The 27,147-nt window shown below is 33.7% G+C and overlaps 1 protein-coding gene across 2 annotated transcripts in view; it reads left to right on the top strand.

The window, feature by feature from the left end:
- The first annotated feature begins 7,206 nt into the window (after positions 1 to 7,206).
- Positions 7,207 to 27,147, top strand: part of LOC126734466 (potassium voltage-gated channel protein Shaw-like) — a 106,903-nt gene continuing 86,962 nt past the window's right edge. For both annotated transcript variants that reach the window (XM_050438123.1, XM_050438114.1), the window contains exon 1: positions 7,207 to 7,411. The gene's annotated coding sequence lies outside the window, so the exon portion shown is untranslated. The remainder of the gene's footprint in view (positions 7,412 to 27,147) is intronic.

The following is a 27,147-nucleotide window of genomic DNA, read 5'->3' as shown; positions in this document are numbered from 1 at the left end:
ATCGTTCCTAGATATGACGCTTCGCGGCAGCACCACACGGTGCACGAAACTGAACGGCAATCCGATAGTCGACCGGGTACACTTTTTAACACAGGATTGCGTATCTTCCCAAATATTCAATCAACGGTTACTGTTTGGATCTTTTGGAAATCCTGGAATGGTAATAAAATTTAATTTTATTACTTTCATAGTTGAAAAAATTTTTTTAATAGTTAGTAAAAGTTAATTAACATACAATAAAGTAAAAAAATATTTTACGATTTATGATATTCTAACACTAGACTAAAGGAGTCATTATGGGAGTAAAGGGAATTTTTTATGAAAACATTCTTTAAATTATCATCATATATGTTACATTGTGCTATCCTGAGAGTGGGATATATTTATTATGTTTTGATGATACTGAGGTAAACTTGCATGATACATAGTATAGACGCATAAGACCATAATGTACATAAGGTTATAATGCCAAAACACAAAAATTATATAGCATAAGAAATTTGCCTTATCAGAAATGACAATTTTTGAGGTGTATTTTCAACCGTTCGTATTTCTGCCTGTTTTTTGCTCGGATATCGTTTTGTTTCTTAATCCTCCTGCTTCCTAGAACTACACAGTAAAAAAAATAGCGTGTATTTGTACACGACAGAGTGGTAAGTGGTTGCGTGTTAAAAATTTACCCCGTTTTTCGTAAACGACGTACTTTTTAACCAACACTGATTTGGTAAAAAATTATAATACACTATTAAGTGTCAAATAATTATTTTGATAATCTCTGTGTTAATTTACACGGCTACGCGAAATTTTTACACCAGTTTCATTACATTTACACCATTATTAGTGAAATTTACACGAAACCGAATTATTTTACACCGTGTGGTGTAAACTGGTTAATCCCCGTCGCGTAGCATTCCTGTCAATTCCTGATCGTTCTTTCTACCGACGCCGTGTCTGGTCTGTGCATAATGTGTTTCGCGTTTGTGCCCTGAGATTTTTATTTTGTGTAAATGGCTGACCTATTTGCGTTTAAATTAAAGCATATCAACACCATAAAATGGGCCACCATAAATTATGGAGAAGATTCATACCAGGATATTGTCAATAAGGGAAAGTAATAATATGCATTATTTGATGATTCTACTTTGTTCTCAAATGAAAAAAAAAGATTTTTTTTTGAAATTATAATAGCAAAATAATAAAAAGTAAAAAAAAAGTTTAAAGCTTAATTGTTGGCACGCTTTCCCAGTCGTTGGTACCCGAAATTATCCCAGTTATTGGCACCGTCCAGTAGTTGTCTCACCAGTTATTGGCAGATTGTCCACTACGCACTTCAAATATTATTGATTAAAAAATTTATGATATTATTAATATAATATCGGTTTGTTAAAAAAAACAACAATAATTGATTTTGATTATAACATGAAATAGCACTAAAAGTAATATCAAAATAATTTTGTTTATAAATAAAACGAGCTAATATTCAAAGGTTTACAAAACGAATAGTTAAACTTAAAGTCCTGGTTTTGACCTGTTTATATTTTTCACGCAAACTTTATCTTGTAACAAATTCTCTATTGATGAAGTGGATGCCGTCAAAGTTGTACAGAGGGAAAGACGCTTTTTTGGCGGAAAACTGAAATTTTTTCTAACATGGCTTTGATGATCGTCCTTCCTTGCAGTTAGAGTCTTGCCTTTGTTTCCCTTTTCTGTTCTGTTCTTTACTTTGATTCTTCTGCTCTTCCTCTTCCCTCTGAAGCGGTTCTTTTTCCTCAACATCTTTTTGAAACCCGACGACGAAATAACATAAAAGGCATTTTGGTTACTGCTCTTTTTCCCTTTCTCTCAGGTGTTTGTGGTTAAGGTAAAAATAATTCTATGGACGACAAATTATCAACTGGTGTCAGTATTCATCTCTTCATTGGCGTTATTCTTCTGTTTTTCTTCTATATTTGTGTCGATTACCTCAATAACTGTGGGTTCAATGGTGAACTGTTCTTTATTTAGGTCTGAAAGTCTTAGGATATTATAATTTTCCTTTTCTAAAACAATAGACATATTTGCTATTTTCTCTTCTGTATAATCTCGACGGTTTGTTGTGGGGCGCAATGATGAGCAAAACCAAATACAAGCAGTCCCAAAATTCTCATCGCTGCACGTAACTAGATTAGCCCCTGGTACGAAGCCGGAGGAGCTGCAGGCCTTCCTTCAACCACATTTTTCAGAAGTAAAGTGCGAAGAGCATGTATCAAAGCACCCGGTTTACTCCTCTATGAAAGTCACAATCAAACAGGATGACTTTAGAAATGCATGGCGTCGTGAGGTGTGGCCAACTCGAGCCATAATCACCAGGTTTTTTGTAAAGAAAAGGGTGCTACCAACTCAGGCAGATCCTTAGATCAGACGAAACATCAGGCTACCACTCTACATTTACAAGTCTACTATCAAAATGTTCGTGGCCTCAGAACTCAGGTTAATGAAGCCGTCTATATTAACTTTTTAGCTGAAGAATATGATATAGTCACTTTAACCGAAACCTGGCTCACAGATGGTTTCCATGATGCAGAGCTGTTAGACAACAGATATAGTATAATGAGAAGAGACAGGAAAGATGGTCGAAGGGGAGGTGGGATTCTTGTAGGAGCTAAGAAGAACTTGGACATGAAGCTCGTCCCCATTAATATCCCTGAGGATTCTAGTCCTGAGTGCTTACTGGTAAAAATTACAATTAAAAAGAAATATTTTTATTTATGTGCAGTCTATATTCCACCAAATGCAAATGTTGATATATATGTGCAATTTTTTAACCTCTTTGAATGTATCTTAGATAAGGATGTAAATATAATTATTTTAGGAGATTCTAACCTACCATTCTATGTAACAGAAGGCTATGAGAAAAGTAAGTTGATAAATAACTTTTTAAATTTGTATAATTTAGACCAGCATAATAATGTCTTTAACAAAATGAAAAGAAAACTGGATCTCGTACTATCTAATATGCAAATAACTAATTTAGAACACTGTGGTAATCGAATTCTTGATGAAGATCAGTACCATCCTGCTTTAAGTATGGTTTTACCGATATCTTTGAATCACATAAAAAATCATCATTACATTAACTATAAATATACTTATGACTATTCAATGGGCGACTTTTATAGGTTGTATACATTATTGAGGAAAGTTAATTGGGCAGAACTTGAAAGGGCTGACAATGTTGACATGTGCACTCATGTGTTCTATCAAAAGGTTTATGAATGCTTAGACCTGGCAATACCCAGAAAGAAAGTTAAAATAAAGGCACTCGAAAACTCAAAAGTTTTCCAAAATACTTCTCTCAAGAACTAAAGGAAAATATTAAGTTAAAGACACATCTGCATAAACAAATTAAAAAAGGCACTGCCAATTTTCCAATTAGGAATAAATATAGCAAAATTAGAAGTACAGTAAAATATCAAACTGCACATGAGCTTCGAACTTATCATGAGAATATCGAGAGATATGTCAAAACTAACCCAAATAGCTTTTGGGATTTTGTCAGGTCTGGACGTTCAAGACCTGGTGTTCCGGCTGAGGTATACTATGGGGAGTGTACTGTTAGCGGTGCTCAGGAAATAGCTGACACATTTACATTATATTTTAGCTCAGTATTTCAACAGTCTGAAAAACCTAACTTATGATAAATCTAGTGGCAACTTTTCATTCTCCAAGATCTCTGAAATGCAAATTTAAGCAGCCATTAATAGATTAAAATCAAAAAAGGCCACTGGCAATGATAGTATCCCCTCATACATTTATAAAGGTTGTTCTGATATCTTGTGCACTCCATTAAAAACCATTTTTAATTTGTGTCTAAAAACAAACACATTTCCAGAAGTGCTTAAATATGCTTTGGTTACTTCAATCCTCAAATCAGGAGATAATTCTTTGATTGACTAACTACAGACCAATTAGCGTTCTTAATTCGCTCGCAAAATTTTTTGAAAACATTTTATACCAAGATATTTTGAGCTCTTTCATGAATAAATTCTCTCAGCAACAACATGGATTTCTACCAGATGCCTCAACTGTCACCAACCTCAGCACTTTGACTGAGGCAGCTGCCAATGCAGTAGATAGCCAAGAGCAGCTAGCATGTTGTCTTGACAGATTGTGCAAAGGCTTTTGATCGGGTTGACTATGGGCTCTTGGTGAATAAGTTGGGTAAATTTGGTTTCTCGCTGAAAGCATGTAGGTTTATGGTATCTTATCTTACCGGAAGGCCTCACCAAATTAAAGTTAATAAAAAATTGTCAAAAATATATGTAGTAACATATATTTTTGTGCCTCAGGGCAGTAACCTTGGGCCTCTCTTATTTCTAATTTTTCTGAACGATTTGCCAAACTGTATAAAGCATGCTAGATGTCTCGTGTTTGCTGATGATTTTAAATTATTTATGCACATAACATCGCTTATTGATTGTCTTGAGCTGCAAATTGATTTGAACTTGGTGGCCCAGTGGTTCAGAGAAAATAAAATGTCATTAAACATAGATAAATGTCAAATTCTAACCTTCACAAGAAAAATGCAATTTATAAATTTTAATTACAAAATTGATAATTTATCGTTAACTAGGAAAAGTAAATTTAGGGATCTTGGAGTCTGTTTTCAAACAAATCTCAAATTTAAGCAACACTATGAAACTATTGTAAACAAAGCATATAAGCTTCTTGGTTTTGTAATAAGAAATACAAAACATTGTAAAGAAATAAAATCAATAATATTTCTGTACAACTCATTGGTCAGACCAATCTTGGAGTATGCCTCAGTTATCTGGGCACCTAAAGCAATGGTGCATATTAATATGATTGAAAGGGTTCAAAAAAGATTTTTAAGATACCTGTACTTAAGAACACATAATGCATATCCTTATATGATCTCCTATAATAGTATGCTAATTGAATTTAAAATGGTACGATTTAGTGTTAGGCGTAATATGAATGATGTCTTATTTATTTACTACATAACTAACAACTTAAAATATAAGAACTGTTCTTTAATTAATCATCTATCATTTGCTGTTCCTAATATCAATTTGAGAATAAGAAATAACAATCTTTTCCAGTGTTCACCCTCAAGTTGTTCGCCATTTAATAGAATGATGCAAGAATGTAATAATTATATACAAAAATATGATATAGATCTCTTTAATATTAGTATTCGCCAAATTAAGACTGATTTTGTATCCTTATCTAATTAATCATTTACTTGTTATTCTGTTCTTTTTTTTTTTGATTTTTAATTGTAAGTAGGTGTATTTTATTAAACGTTATTAGTTTTAGTGTAGGTTTAGTTTCATCATTATTATTGGTTTTCCTTTTTCTTTCTGCAAGCCAGTAAGCACTCCCACATATAATTACATTTCAAATGTGTTTGTAACAGTATAAATAAATAAATAAATAATTTATTTCAAAATCGCCTTCTGCCATTTGCCTAAAGGATGTTGAAAAAAGATCTTCTTCACTTATTTCATTAAGGTAGTTAAATAATCAATTTAAGGCTGGAAAATTCTCGTCGTCCGATGTCATTCTCACCTGTCCCAGTTCCATAAATTTTAAAATTTTCCATAAAGCTAATCACCTATTAGCTTTTTGAACAAAGTCAAACTTATTTGTTTTTCTGATTGGCCTTCACTAATATTTGCTTTTGGTTCTCCTATACTATCAATAATATGGGTATTTTTTCCTAGGCACTTGGTATAGTCTATTGCATTGGAGTCCTAAGGAAATAATCCACATACTTTAAAGCCGTTTGATATAGTTGTTGCATCAAGTTTTTCACTGCCGTGTGCAAAATAAGAGCAAAATCTTCCTTTCGTAGTTTCATGAATGGTTGAATTCTTCTCCAGTGCAAAACCCTATAACGCCAAAGATTTTTTAAGAGTCTGAAACTGCCAACATCGGCGGGTTGAAGGATTCGAGTGGAGTTGGGATATAGGGCTATTAGGACTATCTCCAGCCTAGAGCATAAACTACTTACTTGGTATGTGACATGTGTTTTGTGTCCATCAACAAATACTATTACTGGAAACACAACTCCAGATTTGATAAGGCTAGGATGCAAGACAAATTCAAGGTAAAATAAAAAAGTTTCGGATTTCATCCAGCCATTATCAGTTAATGCATATGTCCATCCTTCTAGAACACTGTCCTTTGTAGATGAACACCGATTGTAGAAGTCTTTTGTTTGGGAAGATGATCATCGGCGGTGTTATTGTACCCAATGCTGAGAAGGTGAACATCACAGTAAGATTCTGTTTCGCATTTCCCATACCTACTTCGTAAACGTTCTTGGAGCCTTTTAGAGCAACGACTTGTTTAAGTTTTGGCACATAATAAAAGTTTGTTTCATTGCCATTAAAAATTTTGCTGGGATCCTTCATGATGTCAAATAGGTCCTTCTTTTTTAATAATTTGGAATCCCATACTTTCGAGATGTTGCCTTTTTTGATTCTCCTGATCGAATTGCTTTAAGAGCTTTTTAAACAATTTCCTCGTTATATCTGGTGGAGTCATTGGGGCGATTCTGTTTTCGTTTTGGAACCATCTTAAAATAGAAAGGAACCTATAAAACCTCAATACTTTGAATAAATTATAATAGGGGCCTAAAAACCTGAAACTGAAAATAACGCTAAAACGCTACGTTAAAAACGAAGTAGTTGAATAATCCGTAGAGGGTGCCACATTGCGACGGTTAAAAATGTACTTGGAAGGGTTTAAGATATATCGTTTTTTACAGAAAAAGGTTTGCTGCATGCCTAAAACTACTTTAAAATATGATGTGAAGTCTACTATTATATTTTAAAGTGCCTCGAAGTATGCCAATATTTAATTGAAAAATTAATATACTTCTTAATTTTTACTACACTTCTCATATAGTTTTAGGTACGTATCAATCTTTTATCTGAAATATAAAAAAAAATTAAGCCTGGCAAGCAGAGCCTTAAAACCCTTTTCTGCTCCTCGCTGCCTTCCTAACTCAGTACGGTGATAAATTAAAAACAAAAGAGTCGAAAACACCCTCAGAATTGAATTCGCACGGAAGGGGTAGCGAAACTAAACACTTCCTCCATATTAGCGGGATCACCATCATTTTGGGCGAAATTTATGCGCAAACTTTCGTCACGGCATCATCGCGGGCGGGAGTCTGGACCAGAAATTCCCTCCCGTTTCCTCTCTGGTTCGGGTTTTTAGTTACGATGCGACGCCCTCACTGGATCATGCACCTGTTGTTGTCCGCTCACTTCGATAACGTAAAACGCGGAAAATACGAGTGAAAAGTTTTTCCAAGGGTCTTTTCCGTTTCGTTTTTTGGTTTAATTCCGGGAAATTTTGAACATTTTTACATTTGGTGCTCAAACGGAAGCTTCATGAGGTATGTTTTTGAATTTTTTTTTTGACCAGAGGCATTTTGCTTCAAATTATGTGAAAATATACAGAGCGTCCACCAAAATAAATACTCACCTGGAAGATTTAAGCGAGTTAATGGATTTTATTGGCTCGTAAAGGGGGCATTTGGAAAAAAAACTTCAATTTTTATTAAATTTAATAAAAAACTCAATCAGCTCACAATAGCGATAAAACGTTTTTAGGTTTGCTCACACTCTCTCTCTCTCTCTCTCTCTCTCTCTCTGTTCTTTCCATAGTACTCGGCATATGCAAATTTCTAATGCTATTGTAATCTGGAATTATTCGAGTTCGAATCCCGACTGATAAATGAAAATTGACTTTTATCCAATTCGACCGACCCCATACCGGTGCCCTAATTAAAATACTAATCGAACAATTTATGGCAAATGAGAATTTCTGTTCTATCGCAATTTTTAAGTAAGTGGTTTTTATTGAAAAGGAATTGAAGCTCAGTGGAAACCCAAAAAATCCATACCTTTTCACATTCGACTTACTCCCTGGAAACTATTACTTCCTTAAAAATAAAATAATGAATACCTAAGTGCAACACTTTCCACCATATTCCCCATATGCGTTTAAAAGTTTCATCTGTCGCCTTTTACGATACATCCTGCACCAAACCTCCCTTCAGAGACCCCTCAATCACTCACTCACACGTTCTGAACAGTAAGTAAATCAAACAAAATAATACCGATCGATGCCATCTGCATATATAGAATCGAAATCAATAACAGCTTTTATTTCTGGTTATTTCGTCATTTCCGGGTGCTTATTTCCGGTTTAAGGGATGTCTGGAACGGTTAAAGTACTCCACTGGTGATGGTCGTATATTATTTATAAGTCGCGTTAGTTTATTTTGCTGTTTCTGGCACTCGGAGGATACACGGGGTGAAAGAGGAACTTTTAGTTTTATGTTCGTGAAAACTACCCTTTTTTATACGAAAATGCAAAGGGAGAAAAGTTGATTATTAGCAGCTGCAACTATATGTTCAAAGTGCGATTCTGTAAGAAAATAAAATTATTCCATGAGATAAATAAGGCTTGGTGTCTCCTAAGAACATTTTTCAAATTTTAATTTCTTTTCTCATCTCGTCCAGTTTCACTTTTCTGAAGAGTCTTATATCATTTTAAAAAATTAAATTCATCCATATATTATTTTTTGGTTAAAATTGGTTCTGATGACTGATTTTCGACCCATCAAATTTCATGAAATTTTAGGCAAACATTTAAAGATCTATGAATATTATAAAGATAGACCTGCTCTTATTAGGACCCATAAAATTTCCATAAATTCGAAAAATTTAAGTTACTTATCAGATTCATTTTCATATTAAAGTTTAACCAGAACTTCGTTATTTTAAATGAAACAGCTAATACAACTGTATATTATTACATTTTTACATTTTTGAATTCTTTATAAAATTATAAGAAATTTAATGGGTCACATGCTATATTTAGGTTCAACAATTTTCCAGATATCAACTCTGAGATTTCCTCGAGAGAGTCACTTTGCCTATTATAGTCCAGGACGATTAGACTTTCTCTGCTGAAAAAATCCCATCTGGCTGAATGTTTTATCAGAGCTTCTTTTTGACATTACAAATTATCCCTCAAAAGTCCCCATGAATCCAAGTGGAGCTTTTTTTATGGGGGGTCAAAGGTCACAAAAAACACTTTTTTACAAATAATATCGAAACTATCAATCCTACGATGAAATGAGGTATTACCTTTTTTGTTCAGTATGAAATTCTCTACAAAAAAGATCTTATGCATTTTTTTTGTGGAGGTAATTTTTTTATAGAAATTTTATTTTCAATGTTGGACATTAAAAAAATTGTAAAATATTTTACTTTTTTCCACGTTACCATAGAAGTACCAGACGTGTTTTTTTCATGTGGTCTCCCCAATAGGCCTAATCCACGAAGCTACAACGAAAATATGAAGTAAATAGGATTTTTTATTTAGTCATCAGTGTGACATGATGCGACATCTTCCAAGTCTTCCCCAACTTCAAGTGTTGAGCACAAAAAATTAATTGGATCTAAATTTTCATCAAATTCAATGTTTTTGGACTCTTCATTGTCCGATTTTATGTTTAAACAGGATTGTCCATGGCATAGCCGCAAATCGGAGACCAGTGTAGTCCAAGTTTCCTACATCCGCAATTAACTCCACAACCTTTCGTACAATTACAAAAGATTGTGTTTAATAAAACATCAGGAGCAGGTGGCAATAATGTTTGTATTGGCTGTAAATAATTATTAACCATGGTCCATCCCTAATCCAATGGATTCAAATTCTTACCAAGCCATTTCTGGACTCGATAATAAACACGACATCAATGTGATTAAGCTGCACTCGATGAAAGTTTAACAGCTTTATCGTATCTTGTCGATTTCGCGAAGCAATTATATCGATGATGGACAAGAGATTCTTCGCGCGGTGAAGCACCATATATCGCTAATAACGCTTTGATACCGCGAATTGTGAAAATATTATCTGGGGAGCATTGTTTCTCATTAAATATTTTAGCTGCATCTCTGATGTCACTTTAATGGCTTTTGCCTTGCCTTTATTGAAAAGAGCAGATGTCGTGTCACATCCAGTCAAAGCGTGCAAAAATAAAATGAGTGGTTTAATAGCAATATGAGTATCTAAACTTTTCGAAGAATATATAACTGTACGAATGTGTGATTTTCCAGGTTTCATATAGGGCACGAGAGCTGTCAATAAAACCAATAAATCTACATCATTTCCAACAATTATACTCCGATTTTCATTCGTCAACTCAATTGCAGTATTGATAATGAGAAGATCGGCATCATCCTCTGCTTGCACGATCTTTATATGATTTAGTTTCAATTTTTCTGATAACATTGTAATAAATCGCTGTTTATTATTGACATTGGAGAGAAATTTCTCTTGTGTTGTTGTCAGAGTCATTGATGGATCAAACATGATTTCTGTGCATGTACCGGTTTTTGCTAATCGTCATTGCTGTTCCATTGCTTTTTGTGTTGTTACATTGATTGTTATAACCGTCGAAAACAACGGTAACGTTCAAACCAAAATGGTTTCGTAAATAATGAACATAACAATCAAAAATAGCATCATATGTAACATCTCGATTCCCCACGACTCGATGCAAAAGAAATCCGCCATCAATAATATATGTGTCTTAAAGGGGAGTTAATTCTAGGGACACTGGTTGAAAAGAATCATATAAAGATGATTTCTGGGTCTTGCGCATTCTTCTTTAGCCTGTATCTATCCACTCCTGAATGTAGGCCTCTTCCAGTGCTTTCCATGTTTGCCTATCTAGGGCAGTTTGGATCCAGTTTCTTTTGTGGCTCTTGGGTGCCATTGCATGATTTTGTTAGTCCATCTAGATGGGTCTTGCCTTGCAACGTGACCTGCCCATCTCCATTTTAGTTCGGCTACTCTTCTCATAACATCCGTTATCTTTGTCCTTCTTCGAATCTCATCGTTTCTAATGTGGTCTCTTAAGCTAGTTTCCAGCATGGCGCGCTCCATGGCTCTCTGGGTTGTTCTGAGTCTTTCTGCGATCCTCTTTGTCAGTGTCATCGTCTCGAGTCCATACGTTGTAACGGGTAATATGCAAGCCTCATAGACTTTCCGCTTAAGAATAATCGGGATGCTTTGGAATTTTAAAATGTATCCTAGTCTTCCGAATGCTGCCCAGCTAAGTCTTGTTCTCCGGGATATTTCTGCTGTTTGGTTTTGTTTTCCCAGTCTGACAGCGTGGCCCAGGTATATGTATTCCTCGACGTTTTAGAGAGCGTGGCCTTCTATAGTTATTACTGTTTGTTCGTTGGTCATTATTTTGGTTTTGTTTAGATTCATCTTGAGTCCGATTTGTTTTAATGTTTCTTGCAGTTCTTCCAACATATCTTTTAGCTCGTTGATATCATCACTAATGACAACAATATCATCAGCAAATCGAAGGTGACTTAGTCGAGCTCCATCTATGTTGATACCATACCCATGGCAGCTTTTTAAACGAGCTTTCCAATACCATCGTGAGGAGCTTAGGGGATATGGTATCTCCTTGGCGGACCCCCTTTTCTATCTTGATCTTATTTTTTGTTGATGCTTCTTCGTTGAAGGTCACTTGTAGTGTTGAGTTGTCGTAGATGTGTTTTATAAGTTTGGAATATCTTGTGTCAATTCTTGCCTCGTCCATTGCGTTTAGAACAGCCCAGGTCTCGACAGAATCGATCGCCTTCTCGTAATCGACGAACGTTATGTGCAGAGTTATGTTATACTCAGAGCATTTCTCTATTAGAGTACGGACGGTTTGTAGATGGTCATTTGTACTAAATTCCTTCCTGAATCTTGCTTGCTCGACTGGTTGATAGAAGTCAAGTTGATTTGTCAGTTGGTTGGTCAAAACTTTTGTGAGAAGCTTGTACAAGTGTGAAAGAAGACTGATCGGTCGATAGTTTGCAATATTGGTGTTGTCCCCTTTTTTGAAGATTAAAAGAACCTCGGCATTTTGCCAAGATTCCGGTATTTTCTCTTCGCTGATACATTTGTTTAAAAGGAGACAAAGGGCATGCTCAAGCGCTGCTCCTCCCATTTTTAGCATCTTAGCGGTAACGCGGTCTTCTCCAGGTGCTTTCCTATTTTTCAGGGCCTTTCTTAGTTCGCTTCTGTTTACTTCTGGTATATCTTCGGATCCAACGTTCCGAATTTCTTGCCAGGCGATGTTTGGTTTAGGCAAAGGTGATGTATAAAAATCCTTATAGAAGTCTTGACATTTATTACACCTTGTCTATCTGTAACCGTTTCCCCATTTTTATTTTTTATTTTAAAAAGCGTTTTCCTTCCTCCAGACATATTTAACCTGAGTACTTTCATTACATATTATGAGATCTTAGGTCTTTTCGACATTCTTTGCTTATTGTTTTACATATCTCCCTGTATTCATTTGAGTCTCTGGCAGTTCTTTTCCTTTGGTCTATTAGCTTCAGTGTGTTTGGGCTTAGTTTGGATGGTTTTTTTACTTTCTACTTACAGCAAATTTTCTTTGTTGCTACCTGGATACTGTTCGTTATGGTTGTTGATAGCTCGTCCAGTTCCATTTTCTTCAGGTAATTTAAGTTGTGCAGTTTGGCTTCTAGAATAGTTTGGTATTCGTCTACCTTTGGCATCAATGTTTCAGGGGTTGGATAGTTTCCTTTTTGAACCATTTTTTTCCTTTCAGCTTTAGTGTTGATTAGCAATTTTGTTCGGACCAATCGGTGGGCGCTGCCTGCATCGAAAGAGTTTAAGACAGACACATCTTGGCATATGTCTCGTCTGTTGGAAGTTATATAGTCTATTTCGTTTTTTATTTGTCCGTCCGGGCTTCTCCAAGTCCACTTTCTCTAGGGGGGTTTTTTGTAAAAGGTGTTCAAACGGTATAGATTTTGATGTTGGAGGTATTCTAGTAGCATTTCTCCTCTGTCGTTTCGGTTTCCTATACTATATGATCCTATATTTGGTGGATCGTCTTCGTTTTTCTGGCCGATTTTCGCATTAAAATCTCCCATAATGATTTGAAACTTGGAGTTTTCCGACCTTTGAGCTGTCTCGATGTCTTCGTAAAATTGTTCAACTTCTTGGTCTGGAGACTATACTTGGATTACTTGCATGGAGAATCTTTTATTAATCTTTAATATAATGTATATTACTCTGTTTGAAGCAGCCTCCGTTTTAGTGACTAGGTGTTTTAGTTTTTTGTTTATCATGATCGCCACTCCACCAATATGTGAGTTTGTGTCAGCGTTCTTCTGATATAATTAGTTTCCAGACGTAAGGGTGGTCACACTCTCTCCTTGACGTCTAGTTTCACTTAGGCCATTTATATCCCATTTGATATCCTCTAGTTCGTTTTCCAGGATCTCAAGGTGTTCCTTTGATCTCATAGTGGGGGTGTTACACGTAGCAATTTTGATTTCGATCTTTGAAGCGGGGTTGAAGTTTGGGTTTATTGAGTTTTTGCCTCCCACAGAATCCATGACGCGGCCTGACTTATCAGTGCGAGATTCTGAGTTTTTCACTCTACTCGCCTGGGGTATATCTGTTTTAGAACTCAACATTGGAAGGGTTTTGGCATTAAAAGGCCACACTTGCCTAGCGGGTTGGCCAGTTTTGGTTTCAGCCGCCCGCTTTGGGTCAGACGCTGTTTTGGGTTGCTCCTCTGGAGTCAGGCGCCCTCGGGGGAACCTGTAACCCCCTGAGGTAGCGGATTAGGGAAATACCTCCCGCGGACCAAACAGGTGTGGGTGTTCTTGCGCATTATAATTTGCATATTATAATTATTGTATTTTGTTGTGAGTTTAGAATATTAGAGTGCGTTTAAATAATAAATCGTTTTTAGTAGTATCTGTTTTTGGCTACTATGCCTTCTTATAATAATGTTATTTACATGGAGGATATAAATTTAATTATATATTTACATCACTTCAACATACAAATAGAATAAAGTATATCAAATAATACTTTAGCTTTAATTGATGTTAAAATTATACTAATATTAGCTCCGTACCTATGTCAAATTCTATGTTTAATCTTGTTTTTACTATTTTTGAAGCGTTCCCTTTTTTCTGTGACACCCGGTATATATATTTTTTCCAGATTTTATTAGCATTGTATGCATTTCTGAGAAGGTACATTGGCCATCTATATTTTTCAATAGTTAAAGTTAAGGTAGAGAAGAGAGAAAAATGCTTTTTTTAAAAGTTGCCTTACTTTTTGCCAATACTAATATGTAACTAATTTTTAAACTTTTTAACTATCAACCACTTAGTTGACAAGAGATTGTTACAAATTTAATTAAAATTGAACCAATTCAATTTTCATGAATCATGACTAGCTTTAAAAGTATGTACACAATAAATGTTTCTATGAATGATGATTATGACGTAGGGCGGTCCATATAATATAATGAGGACCTAAATATCATTGTTTTAAATTACATACATAATATGTTATTACATCTTTGAAATCTACGTAAAACTCTGACAGCCCACGTCATATTTCGGTCCATAACTTCCTAAAGTTGCGATTTTAGCTGTGTATATCCCGCAAGGTATTCGAGCAAAGTATGATATGTGACTTATCAAATTATTGGAATTTTCGTTAGAATCCACAATCCAATGTTATTACATTTTTAATGATTGCGAGATATAAACAGTTGAAAATTGGCTTTCGTTAAAATGAGGTGTTTCTCAACTGTCTATATTATGCAATACTATTTGACATGCTATACTTTGAAATAATGTTTTCCTACTCGTATAAGTCGGTAGAAATTAAAAAGCAAGCCTGCAAATCTGCTAAAATAAAAAACTGAAAAAAAAAGTAGGATCGTTTTTTCGTTGAAGCTCGACGGCAGTTTTTGGGACTCGATAAATGAAAATCGACGTTTTATCCAATTTTAGCAAACTCCAACGCGGGGCAGCGGAATTAAAAAGCCAAATAGAATCATTTAATTTCTCCAAGCGAGATTTTTACTCATGAAGCTTTTATAGAAAAAATTTTTTCGTTTCTTCTATTTATTAAACGCAATTAAAACAGTTTTTTATTTCAAAAAATACTGGTAGTCTTCAATAAAAATAAACCTCATTTTCTGAAACCGTTCAATAGCTTATTTTCGCTTAAAGGAGGGTCTGGCTGGCATTACCATTATAAAAAACCCGACTTTTAACTTTTCAGGTGCATAAAAGAATTCTGGTTAAGCATTAACGGAAAATCGATGGCGCATTAAGCCTGAGATATTAACTAAACATTAAATACGGAGAGAAATGCTCGACAAGCATTATTCGTGAACTCGTTCGATTTAACTAAATTCCATTATGATTAAACAATTAATTTACGGAATTTCGGAACTTTTAGGAAACGTAGATTGATTTAAATTTTAATATTTATTGGCGGAGTCTAAATATTTACGGGCGTGCCACGCCTAATGCTATTTTTGTTATGATAGATTAATGACTGGTGTCAAGAATAACTCTTCCCATACCTACAAAGTTTTCAAATTTATATTTATCACTCGGATAAATTATTAAGATGGGCTTTGATGGTAAATATTTATATGAAAGGTAATAAAAAAATCGATTTTGAACGGAAATAACCCGTAATATTAATAGGTTCAAGTTGTTTCCCCTCTTTTTTTTTTTGGATTTTAGTAAGGAATCAAAATAATCCTTTGAAGCAGGTTATATGTATAACAATTTTATAGGTCATAAAAGTTTTCCACAAAAAGGTTTTTTTTTTTGGGTTTCCATCATATTAGTACAGATGGCAGCTTTTAAATGATTAAGGCAAAAATGACATTCGGAAAAAAAAGTTAAATGATATTTGTCATTTTTCGAGTTTTGGCCGCACTACAGTTAGCGATTGTAGCATAAATCTTCTTGAAATGCTTTTTTTATGTGATTAATTATATTGCTTACGAGGGTGGTCCCAGAAGTACCCGATCCAAGAAAGAAAACACGAAAATTTTGGAAAAAAATGTATTTATTTTTCAACATAATCTCGTTTCAGCTCTATACACTTTTTCCAGCGATGTTTTATAAGTTCGATACCCTTTTTATAATAAGAACTGTCTTGCGCCTCATTAACTGCAGACATCATTTCTTCATCGTTCGAAAATCTTTGACCACTGAGCCAGTTTTTAAAGTTTGAAAACAGAAAATAATCTGAGGGGGCTAAATCTGGCGCGCATTGTCTTGATGAAACAACACTTACTTCTTAACCAAATGCGGCCGTTTTTGCTTGATTTGTTCGCTCAAACGTTGCAATAAGTTCGTATAATACTCGCCGTTGATAGTTTTACCTTTTTCAAAATAGTTAATAAAAATTATCCCTCGCGCATCCCAAAAAACCGACGCCATAACCTTGCCTGCAGATGAAACGGTTTTCGCCATCTTGGGAGCCGGTTCGCGTATTTACATACTATACTACAGCACAGAGCACCACAGAACTCGGTGGCTCTGCACCGCAGTATAATATGTAGTTGAGAAATTTTGTTGAACGCTTATTTATCACTACATACTATATTACGCTACAGAGCATTATAACGAAAAATGTTTTATGTGATTTGTTTGGTGCTGTAAAATAATTATAGTAACACATTTAATTATTGTGTAATTATGTGTTAATGCGGGAGGAAACGCTTGAACCTGCGGACTTTGACGTTATGTAATTCAAAATAATAGCCAGTGAAGCCACGAAATTTATCTGCTGTATCTACAGACCACCAAGGGACACCCAAAACAGTCTCTTGCCAGTTGGATGTTATAACGCAGGATCCTCCGATGCCGCGGAAGGTATGGCACTATAAATCAGCAGAGTGGAACCATCTTCGGGAATTTTATCGCTCATTCCCTTGGAAAGAAGTCTGCTTTAGAACCAATAACATCTCAGAATGTGGAAACGAAATTACAGAGACGATCTTGGCAGAAATGGAACCAGTGTCAGACACCGGTGGCGGCGAAAAGTGGCCCGGTGGCGTATTGGCATTCTATACTATTATTCAGATCGGCACTACATTGAATCGTGGTAGACTATGGCCATATGCTTTATCTAATTTCATAGGCCATCCTATACTACAATTCAGAGCTTCGCTATTACGTTAGCGCGCTGAATTACTGAAATGCAGTACGCAATGGATGTCAATTGCTGCGCCTCACGTAGCCGATTTATACCGCGACTCAGATTCGGAGATGCAAGTTGGGTTATATTATTTGTTATTGTTTTGTTTTTTACGTGATCAAACAAGGTTTATCGGGAGTTTATCTTTCTTTTTTTTTTTTAAATTTGGAATGGATTATAAAAATATATTAGTGGGAATGTGTAGTGAGGACGATTCTATCATCGAATATCTTAAGCTCACAAATGATGGTTTTAAAGCTAAAATTCGATTTAAAAAACCAGATGTTGAAGATAATAGTATTTGTTGTGGCAAATTGTTAGCAATATTTAGTAATAAAACAAGTACTAACAGGATTGTGCGTTATACATACCCATCAGCAAAGAGATACGTATATCGAAAAAATTTTAAATGCCAGCACAGCGGTTTTAATAAAGCTAAAACCAGAAAAAGGGAAGACACTAGGATTTTTTAATAAAAATTATCAACAAAAACACTATAAACGTAAGTGTTATGTTAATTTACTTTACCTATGTACATTCACACTAAATTACCCTTAGTATTAGCCAATGAACAATTAAATCTCACGGAACGGCAAGTAAAATATTTGTATGAAAAGTGGAGGTAAGTTATTTTTTGTATATCTACATCGCCTTGCCTTGAAAATATCTTTTTACCGATTTACGTAGAACTTTCTTCTTGTTTTAGAAATTTAAATTTTGGAGGCCGAGATGAATCTTCAGTGGTGATGGTCCTAAAAGAAAAGGCTGAATTTTACCATAAAAAAGGACAGAATATAATAGCGGTTAAAGAGAATCCTTTGATTGTAATTATACTCACACCAATCATGATGCGTACTCATAAGGAAGATTTTTCTAAAGAAATTGTGTTTGTGGACTCTAATGCGCTTCCAAAATTGGAGCCTTGCTTAAAGAAACATTGGGTAATGAAGGTTTTGGTAATTCTGGCTGTCCTAGTATATTCATGACCAATGATAGTTCAGCAGAAAGAAATGCGCTGACGTCTGTGTTTTCATCGGAAAATGTAAAGCCAAAACTCCTTCTTTGTATCTTTCATGTTTGCCAAGCTTTTTGGCGTTGGTTGTGGGATAGCTACAATGAAATACCCAAAGAAAATAGGAAGACTGTAATGATTTTATTTCGTGCCATAATGTATGCATCAACTTTAGAAGAAGCAGAAGAATCTTTAAACGATCTGATGAAAAATGATATTGTTTTAAAAACCCCACATTTAAAAAATCACATTAATGCTCTTTGGCAACGAAGAGAAGAGTGGTGTTTATGTTTTCGGGCATCATTAATCACTAGGGGAAATAATACAAATAACTTTGTAGAAGCGTCAATTCGTATATTTAAAGATATCGTTTTGCAAAGATGCAAGACATTTAACATATATGTGCATTAATTGACTTTGTTATTAACGTCTTTGAATCTTATCATCAGAGACGTTTGCTGTTATTTGCTAGTAGTCGATCATCGAAAAATAAAATTCTGTATAGTAAATTTTGCGATAAAACTGAAAAGCTTTACTGTGAAAAAAATAATGAAAATATATATTATGTAACAAGCAGTAATGATAACACACTTGTCTACACTATAGATACCACTTTGGAAACGTGTGATTGTACATTCGGAATAGGCGGCAAGTTTTGTAAGCATTTTTGTGCTGTGCAACAAAAATTTTAAGCAAAGCTAGCTCTTGGACACAGTGTTTCAAACGTTTTTTTTGAAAATATGGATTTAGGTGATCATTCTGAAAGCTATTTAAGTAATGTACCATGTCACAGTGCAACGCAGCAGAGCATTGCAGCAACTGAAAAAATATATGAATCTAATGTTCTAGACAAAGAATCAAATGATTCAAAAGCTGGCAAAAAACACTCTTCAGCTCTTAATAATTTAAAGGATAATTTCGACAGGCTGCTAAAAATGGTATCTGAAAATGAGTCTGTGAAGTTAACAAACTGCATTATCAAAGGAAATGCTGAGTTAAATAAAATTACCACACCTACACAATTGGCGACATTTTTCTGCAATTTAAGAAAGGGACGTTCTTCAAAATATATAGGCGTGCAACTTACTTCCATTAGTAGAAGAAGAATAAGACAGGGATTCGTATCTGGAAAAAAGCGTAATTAATCGGGTAGACCTTACAACAAGGAACTAAAAAAGACCATTAAAAGAAAACATAAATTAGAAGAAAATATTTTTAAGAATCAACCAAATGCAAAATGTCACGAAAGAAAATAAAATTTACATTAATTTTTTTTGTCACTACTTTTATAAATTTTCTTTAGAAAACTGAGTTACAGCAGTATATGTTAATATTTCTATTAAAATGCCTCACATTTTAATTTTCCTTTGTAGCTAGTTTTGATAGCTGTTAATTTTTTTGCCGTGTTGTTATTCTTTTTTAAGGCAGAAAACACTATTGATATCAAAAAATATTATTTTAGGGTAAATACATAGATAACATAGTTTAGGTTTTCTTATAAGTACGAAAATGTATATTTTATTAAAAGTTTCAGAATTGAAAATTTTTGTATAGAATTGTTTTATTTACATTTGATCGAATAATTTTTTTTTCAGATTTCTCTGAAGAATAATGAATAAACAAAATTTACATTTTAGTTACCTAATAGTTTCATAACTTAATATTTATGTTATTTCACTTAATGTCATTTGTAAATATGAATAAACATATTTACAAATAAATTTAATAAACATTTTTTAACAGAAGAAGAATCATTTTAATTCATGTTTTAAGTAATAATTTTAAAATAAATAATACTGTTTTCTTACTTTATTCAAGATGGCAATATTATGGGCAATAAAACATGACCCCTAAAACTATTTTTAAGAAAACAGAGCGTATTCTGTATCGTCATAGGAAAGAAATAAATATCTTTTTATGCCATATAAAATTGTATTGCATAGAAAGAAATTTCCTTCCTAGGAGAATACAGAATACGCGCTCTGTTCTTGTTTGACTTAGTATATATTGAACTACAAAACTGCTTTTAAAATAAAACTTTTTATATCCTGCATTTCAGAATACTAAATATTACTTACGCTCTGAATCGAAGTATAAAATGGGCTTTAAAATTGTGGTATATCACGTAGACATAGTCTACCATGATTCAAAGTAAGGCCGATCTGAATAATGGTATAGAATGCCAATACGCGGCCCGGTGCGAAACGGGTTTTAATAAAGAAAATCCCCATAATTATTATCCAAAACGAAAGGAAGTTACGACACATCAACGCACTGTTCTTCTTCATCTTTTTTTCTAGTTTAGCAAATAATTTATATAAGTCTAATAAATAGATTAATTTTTGCCTTCACTTGAAGAACATTCCAACGATTATAGAAAAATCTATCGAAAATGAGCTTTCCAAGAGGTTCATGAATAAAATACATGAAATGTGGCAAAAATGAAAGTAGAATTTTAAGGAGAATAACAATTCGACAATATGCAATTATTAACATATTACAAGGTAAAATTCTAAAGTAACCACAATTTTTTCCGACTTATAACCCAAATAAGCTTTTGTATCCCAACATCAGCCAACAACTGTTTCTAATTTAAAATTACCATAAAAACGTCAAAACTTTAAGGAACAATATTAGTTAAAAACGGCTTTTCTTTCTTTTCCCCATTTCGCCGCGTCACTTTATTTCAAAAAATATTCCTCTAAAGCGAAATACATTCATAATGGCGTAACAAATGACTTTTTAGGGATTAAAATAATCTCTCCCCGGCGTATAAGCAAAATGCGGATTTCGCTTGAGGATAACATAAATTTTCCGAAACGGTTTTATGCACAAAACCGCAGTACGGTAACTGAAGCCAACTTTTTTTTACTTTAGGGAGTTGTTTTTTTCCAGTCCCCAAATGCCGGAGTTAAGCGAATGAACTTCTTATTTTCCGAGAAATGTTATCAAAGAGAAACCGCCTCTTCTCGTGTCAAAATCCAGTTTCAAAGTTAAGTGGCATTTAGCGCAATTAGGAAGAGTGAGACCCAAGAAGCATTTACATTTACTACTTTATTAGGGTCGTTTGCGTTTAATTTAGTTAACTCGAATTTCTGTTTTAGTCGCCGTTATTTGCTTGAGAAGAGCAACGTGAACTTGGTTTAAATTTGGCAACTATGTGGATATATATTGATTTTTTTTGGACTAATTGTTGAATACAATTATTGTTTTTTATTTAGTTATTTTTATGCTTGTTCATGCATTTGAAATTTCTTTGTAAATACTTGCCTGGAGGATAAATGAAAGACTGTTACTGTTTTATTCAAAAGAAAAGACACCATAAAGCGCTTCAACACGAACCGTATATGTAATACTAACGCCAAAGAAAAAACAGAACTTGACTACTTAATCTAACTGTAATATCTCAATGGTAAATCCCTTATTCTAGCCCCCACATTATCCTAAATTACTGAATTTATTAGGCCCATGAGATACGTCCCTTGTGTTTTGTAGTTTTCAGCATAAAATCTCTCAAAAAGTTGACGTTATTTTTTTGCACTCAAAATAATACTTGCATTAAGAAGTACGAGGTATTGCCTCTTATTTACATGGTAAAAACAAAACAAGCAGAACAACCTGAATACCCACCCGTTGAACGGAATAGGAGTTTCCCTACGACAAATTTCCCTTTTTATTCCTGTTAACGTATTCCTTAACAAAAATCTTTATATTTTTAAATCTAAATATTTTTTTGAAAATATTAATCTATTAATAGGCTATAAAACATAAAAAACTAGAGTTTTGTCGATGGTTTTATTAACAGGATTTTATGTTTTTTTTTGTTTTAGCAGAAAAAAGGCATAATACCTATGTACCTTTCTATATATAGTTATGTTTTTTTTAATATCGACATTAGGTAGATAGATGAAGATACTAATTTATTATTGCCCTTAAAGAATTTAAAAATTTATTTTAAAATTTTGGTAATACTATTAGTTTATGTACCGGGTGGCCAACTAAGAATGGACGTCGGCGATATCTCAGGCCCTAATAGTCGTAGCGCCTTGAAAAAAAAAATTTTGTAATAAAAGTGGCCAAAAAAAAATTATATTATAATAATTATTTTGAAGTTCATTGGTCAACCGCAAGAGGACGCCACAGCTTCTTTAAATCTTAAAATTGCATTTTTGCCAAAAAACCTCCAATAATGGATACCTCAAAATATTATATTATTATTCTAGGAAGATTTCCTCACAAAAAAGTTTCTACAAAAATTTCTGTCAGTTGTCAAATAAAGTGGTGGGGGGCGTTTTTAGCTTCAATAAAGAAAACAGCTGAAAATCAGCTATGACTGGACCGATTTTTTTTAAACATATTTTTGTTTTAAGTCTATTGTTGCCTTATTTTTTCAACCAAAAAAAAAATCAATTTACTTCTCCTAAAATCCGCTAGAGGGCGATGACTTGTGACTAACCCTTTCTGACGGATTATTTCAAAAAACTCAAATGCAACTATATATATTTTTTACGTCATTAAAAGCGGGGAAGAAAACCAAAGAAAGTGGTGAAAACGACACTTCGATATAACTTATTAAACTAAACTTATTAACAAAATAGTGTCCGTTCGAAAATAAAAGTGATAAAAATTGCCATAAATTACTATTTGCTTAGACAAGCTGAATAAACTCGTATTAACTAAGTATTTAAAAAAAAAAACAAACTCAGTAGTGTTTTAGAAAATCCGAGATATAGAATTTATCGTTATACGTTTATTTATACAGGGTGTTAACTAAATAAAGTTGGCCAAATTGGCCTATTTTGGGAAAACTGTGCATACAGTTTATAGTTGTTCTATAGGAAAGTTTTGAAAATTTAGCACCATACCATACCATAGAAAAGTTAATTAAAGATACAATAATAAAATAATTTGACACTTGTAACAATTTTGATGATACCGGATGTAGATGAAAACTTGCTTATTTTAAATAGAACACTCTATAATATGTTATTTGATATTTAAATTCTACATACAATTTTAAGAAATCTTAGGTGGTATAATAAATAATATGTTATACACATAATTTATTTAGTGCCTCTCCAAATGTTCTAAAAGCATTCCATCATTTCCTATGCACTGAATCATCTTTTGTTCGGCAGTCTCTACCTCAGCAAATGAGAGAGCCTGCATGCAATCCCTAATCCGGCCAATCATATTTTGTAGCGTCGTAGGTTTTGTTGCAAAAACAATTTCTTTAACTCGACCCCATAAATAAAAATCCAGGCACGTTAGGTCTGGTGATCTAGCCGGCCATGGAAAGGTACCGCCCCGTCCTATCCATCTACCAGGGTAGGTAGCATCTAAAAACTCCCGAACATTTCGGGCGAAATGTGCTGGACAGCCATCGTGCTGGAACATCATTCGTTGGCGAATTTCAAGTGGCACATCCTCTAATAAAATTGGCAATTCCTCCCTTAAAAACTGCAAATAATTTGCACCATTTAGTGCGTTGTTGGCCAATAATTCGACCTCCTAATATTCCTGCCCAACAATTTAAAGACCAACGGCCTTGATGCTGGACTTCTCGCATCCAGTGCGGATTCGTTGCTGACCAGTAATGAATATTGTGGAGATTCACGCCTCCATTGCTGTGAAATGTAGCCTCATCTGTCCACAATATGTTTGAAAGCACCTGAGGATCCTCTGCAATCATACCCAAAAGCCAGTGACAATGGTCTAGCCTTCGGTCAAAATCTTGTGCACTTAATTCTTGATGCAGGACTAAATGATATGGATGAAACCTGGAACAAGATGATGACTGCTGATTCAACAAAATAGACCAATCTGGTGCTTTTCGTGTAAAATTTAATTAATTTTACAATCAAAAAATGAACTCTCATTGGGAAAATTAAGTCTCATCGCGTATAGTGAAGATTAATATCCAAAAGATCGCTTACCTGTACTCCTTAAGAATATTCTGAATAGTAGTTCGACTTACTCCCAGGTCGTGCGCTATTGTTCTAGTACTTAAGTGAGGATTAAACTCGACGTAGGCTAAAACATTTATTATGTTGTCTTCGGTGCGTCCCCTGCGTTGTCTCCGAAACACGGGCAGCCGAACGTTTCCAGTCGTTCGCAAACGATGTGTGATTCGAAGAAAAAAATTTGCAGTAGGATGGCGTCTATCAGGATACTGATGCGCATACACCCTTGCAGCAACTGTGGCATTTCTCATACATTCAAAATAAGTACTTATTATGTCAAACGCCTCTTCGTTTGTGTAAAGCATTGTTTAACAAAGCAATACGAAAAACAGAGATAAAAAGTTAAGGAACAAAAAACTTGAACAAAACATAAAAAAACGAAACAAAACAGGAAAAACTGGAACAATACGAACAACTGGCACAACACGAAAAACTGAAACAACACGGAAAACTGGAAAAACAAAGTTCACAATAAGGCGAACTAACAAGAAAACTATTGGATGTTATTAGCGAGACTTAAAAACGCTTTAACAATCCCAAGAAAAGACGCTAAAATGACATTTAACTGAAATATTTACATGTTTTGCTTCCATGGTTACCTGCCACTTTTGTTTCCATAGCCTACTAACTCAACTTTCCTATGCACAGTTTTCCCAAAATAGGCCCATTTGGTGAACTTGGTTTAGTTAACACCCTGTATAAATAAACGTATAACGATCAATCCTGTATGTCGGATTTTCATTGCAACTCAAAGAGTTGCGGTTCATCAACATCGAGTCCACCTGCCTACCCCAAGGACGTCGCTGTATCGAGACTCATTCATCTGGAGAACATCTTCTTTGTGGAACGGGCTTCCACCTCACATATTTCCCGACGCATACAACCTGCAGCGATTCAAGATAAATGCCCACAAATATCTTCGCGCAAGCACCACTCCAAGAGTGACATAGGACTTTCCTCTTGTGCTTGTGTTTACCATAAAAAAAAAAGAAATAATAACATGATTTCCGAAGAAGCCCAACATACTTTAGAGGTTGTTGATTGAGAATATGGGAATATTATTATTATTATTATTCATTATTTCCCTATTATTCAATTAACGGGTCTAGGCTTTATCAATTTCTTCATTAGTTATGTGCTGATTCTCGGATATTCTAATAAGTAAATATAGGTATAATAAAAATTTTATAATTTCTATATAGTTTATAATTTCCGATTTGTTTCGAACACAGTGGTGTCCACACACGGTGTCCATCATCAGAGGATACTAAAAGGAAAATGCCCTTTATCATTTCTTTTTTGTACTGATCCGTTGCTGTCCTTTACAACGTGCTAATCATTATGTTAACAGTGATTTATTATATTCTCCATAAACAATCCATCGAGTTGTATATAATAATCACATTTAGCTTAAGCACTTTATGTCTTAATTTTTGCAAAAGTTTTATATTCTCGGTTAACCATGGTGAATTTATAACTTTTCGCAAAATAGCTGTCTTAATACCTGCCTATTTATCAAATAATTTATTATTCAAAAAATCAACCTTATCATCGTACTCGTATATTAAAAAAAATGAAGTATCTTCTAAGTCAGTTTGAAAGTCACGCATAATTATATTTTTTACAAGTATGAAGTCTAAAAGTTACTACCCGCGATGGTATCTTAGAAATAATATTATTAATTTCACAAAAAATACCAAAATGATCAGCAAATGTAGATGGTATTATACAAGTTTTCAAAATATTATGGTAATTGGTAAAGAAAAGGTGAATAATAGTACTTTAGAGTTATTACCCAATAAACACATATTCGTTTTTAAAACGTTTAAAATGACGAAACACCAAAATTTAAAAGCGTTAATAATAACGTACAATCAACCCAAAAATGTCGCGCATATAAACGTTGTACAAAACGTGTAAAGTGAAACGTTGAGAATAAGTGTACATTGATGATATATTGTAACTATCTTTTGGTTTAAATAAACGTAAAAAAGACGTTTATATTGGATTATAAATAACGTGTAAAATGATCGATAAGAACACGTTTTTCTAACGTAATTTCTATTTTGTAATTATTCCTAAAAAAAAACGTTTCAGTAACTTAATTGAAAAACCTTAGTTAGACGTTTTTAGCTATTGTTTGAAATACGTATGCATAATTGCTGCCAGACATAATTAGTTTTGGTCACCTGTCAAAAAAACTGCTTTCTACCTGACGAAAAGTAAATAGCAGGTAGGCACATAGTTGTAACTAGTAGAAAGCAGGTTTTTTGACAGGTTACCAAAACCAATAATGTGTGATGATGACTATATATATACATAATATATACACGACACGTAGATACTGATGGTAATACTTTTGATAAAAAAAAAACATATGACAGTAGTTAGTATAATATATAACTTATCAGAAATGGTAATGGTGGTCTTTTGAAGCGTAGGTATACAAAAAGAATATAATGATTTAAACTTTAGACACCTACCCATAAATGAAAATAAAAATAATATAATTTTTACTTTATATTCTGTTAACTAGTGTATTTTATTGGATTTGAATTTTAGAAATTAATATAGTGTTAGTGTTAAAAAATCAACTTCTGAAATCTTAAGATTGGAGGGGTAGTGGTAAGATGAAATTAAAAACATTAGTTTTAATTTTATTAACAAAAACTTTATTTAAAAATCAAAAATATTAACATTCTTTAAATAAGTCGCAACTAAACCAATTTATACCAAAAGAAATGGTAAATATTTTAATGTATATCTACACAAACGTAAACATTAATCTAAGAATAAAAAAATATTAACATTACTCAAATTAAGTTCAACTGAAATAATGTTTAACAAAAAACTGTTAGAATAAAGTATTATTACACAAACGTATTTTATATTATAAAATATTTAATTTTTCTGGAAGGAAGCAAAATTTGGATGCCTATACCTATATAAAAAACATTGTTTACAACATAAAATCCAATAGAAATATTATACAGGGTATCCCATTTAAAATAATATATTTTGATATGCCTGCCGACCAGATGAGACCCTGTAAATTCAAAAATAAGA

Source organism: Anthonomus grandis, chromosome 1 (assembly GCF_022605725.1).
Source record: "Anthonomus grandis grandis chromosome 1, icAntGran1.3, whole genome shotgun sequence".
NCBI lineage: Eukaryota > Metazoa > Arthropoda > Insecta > Coleoptera > Curculionidae > Anthonomus > Anthonomus grandis.
Note: the sequence above shows the minus strand (reverse complement) of the source record. Positions and strands in the feature narration are given on the sequence as shown.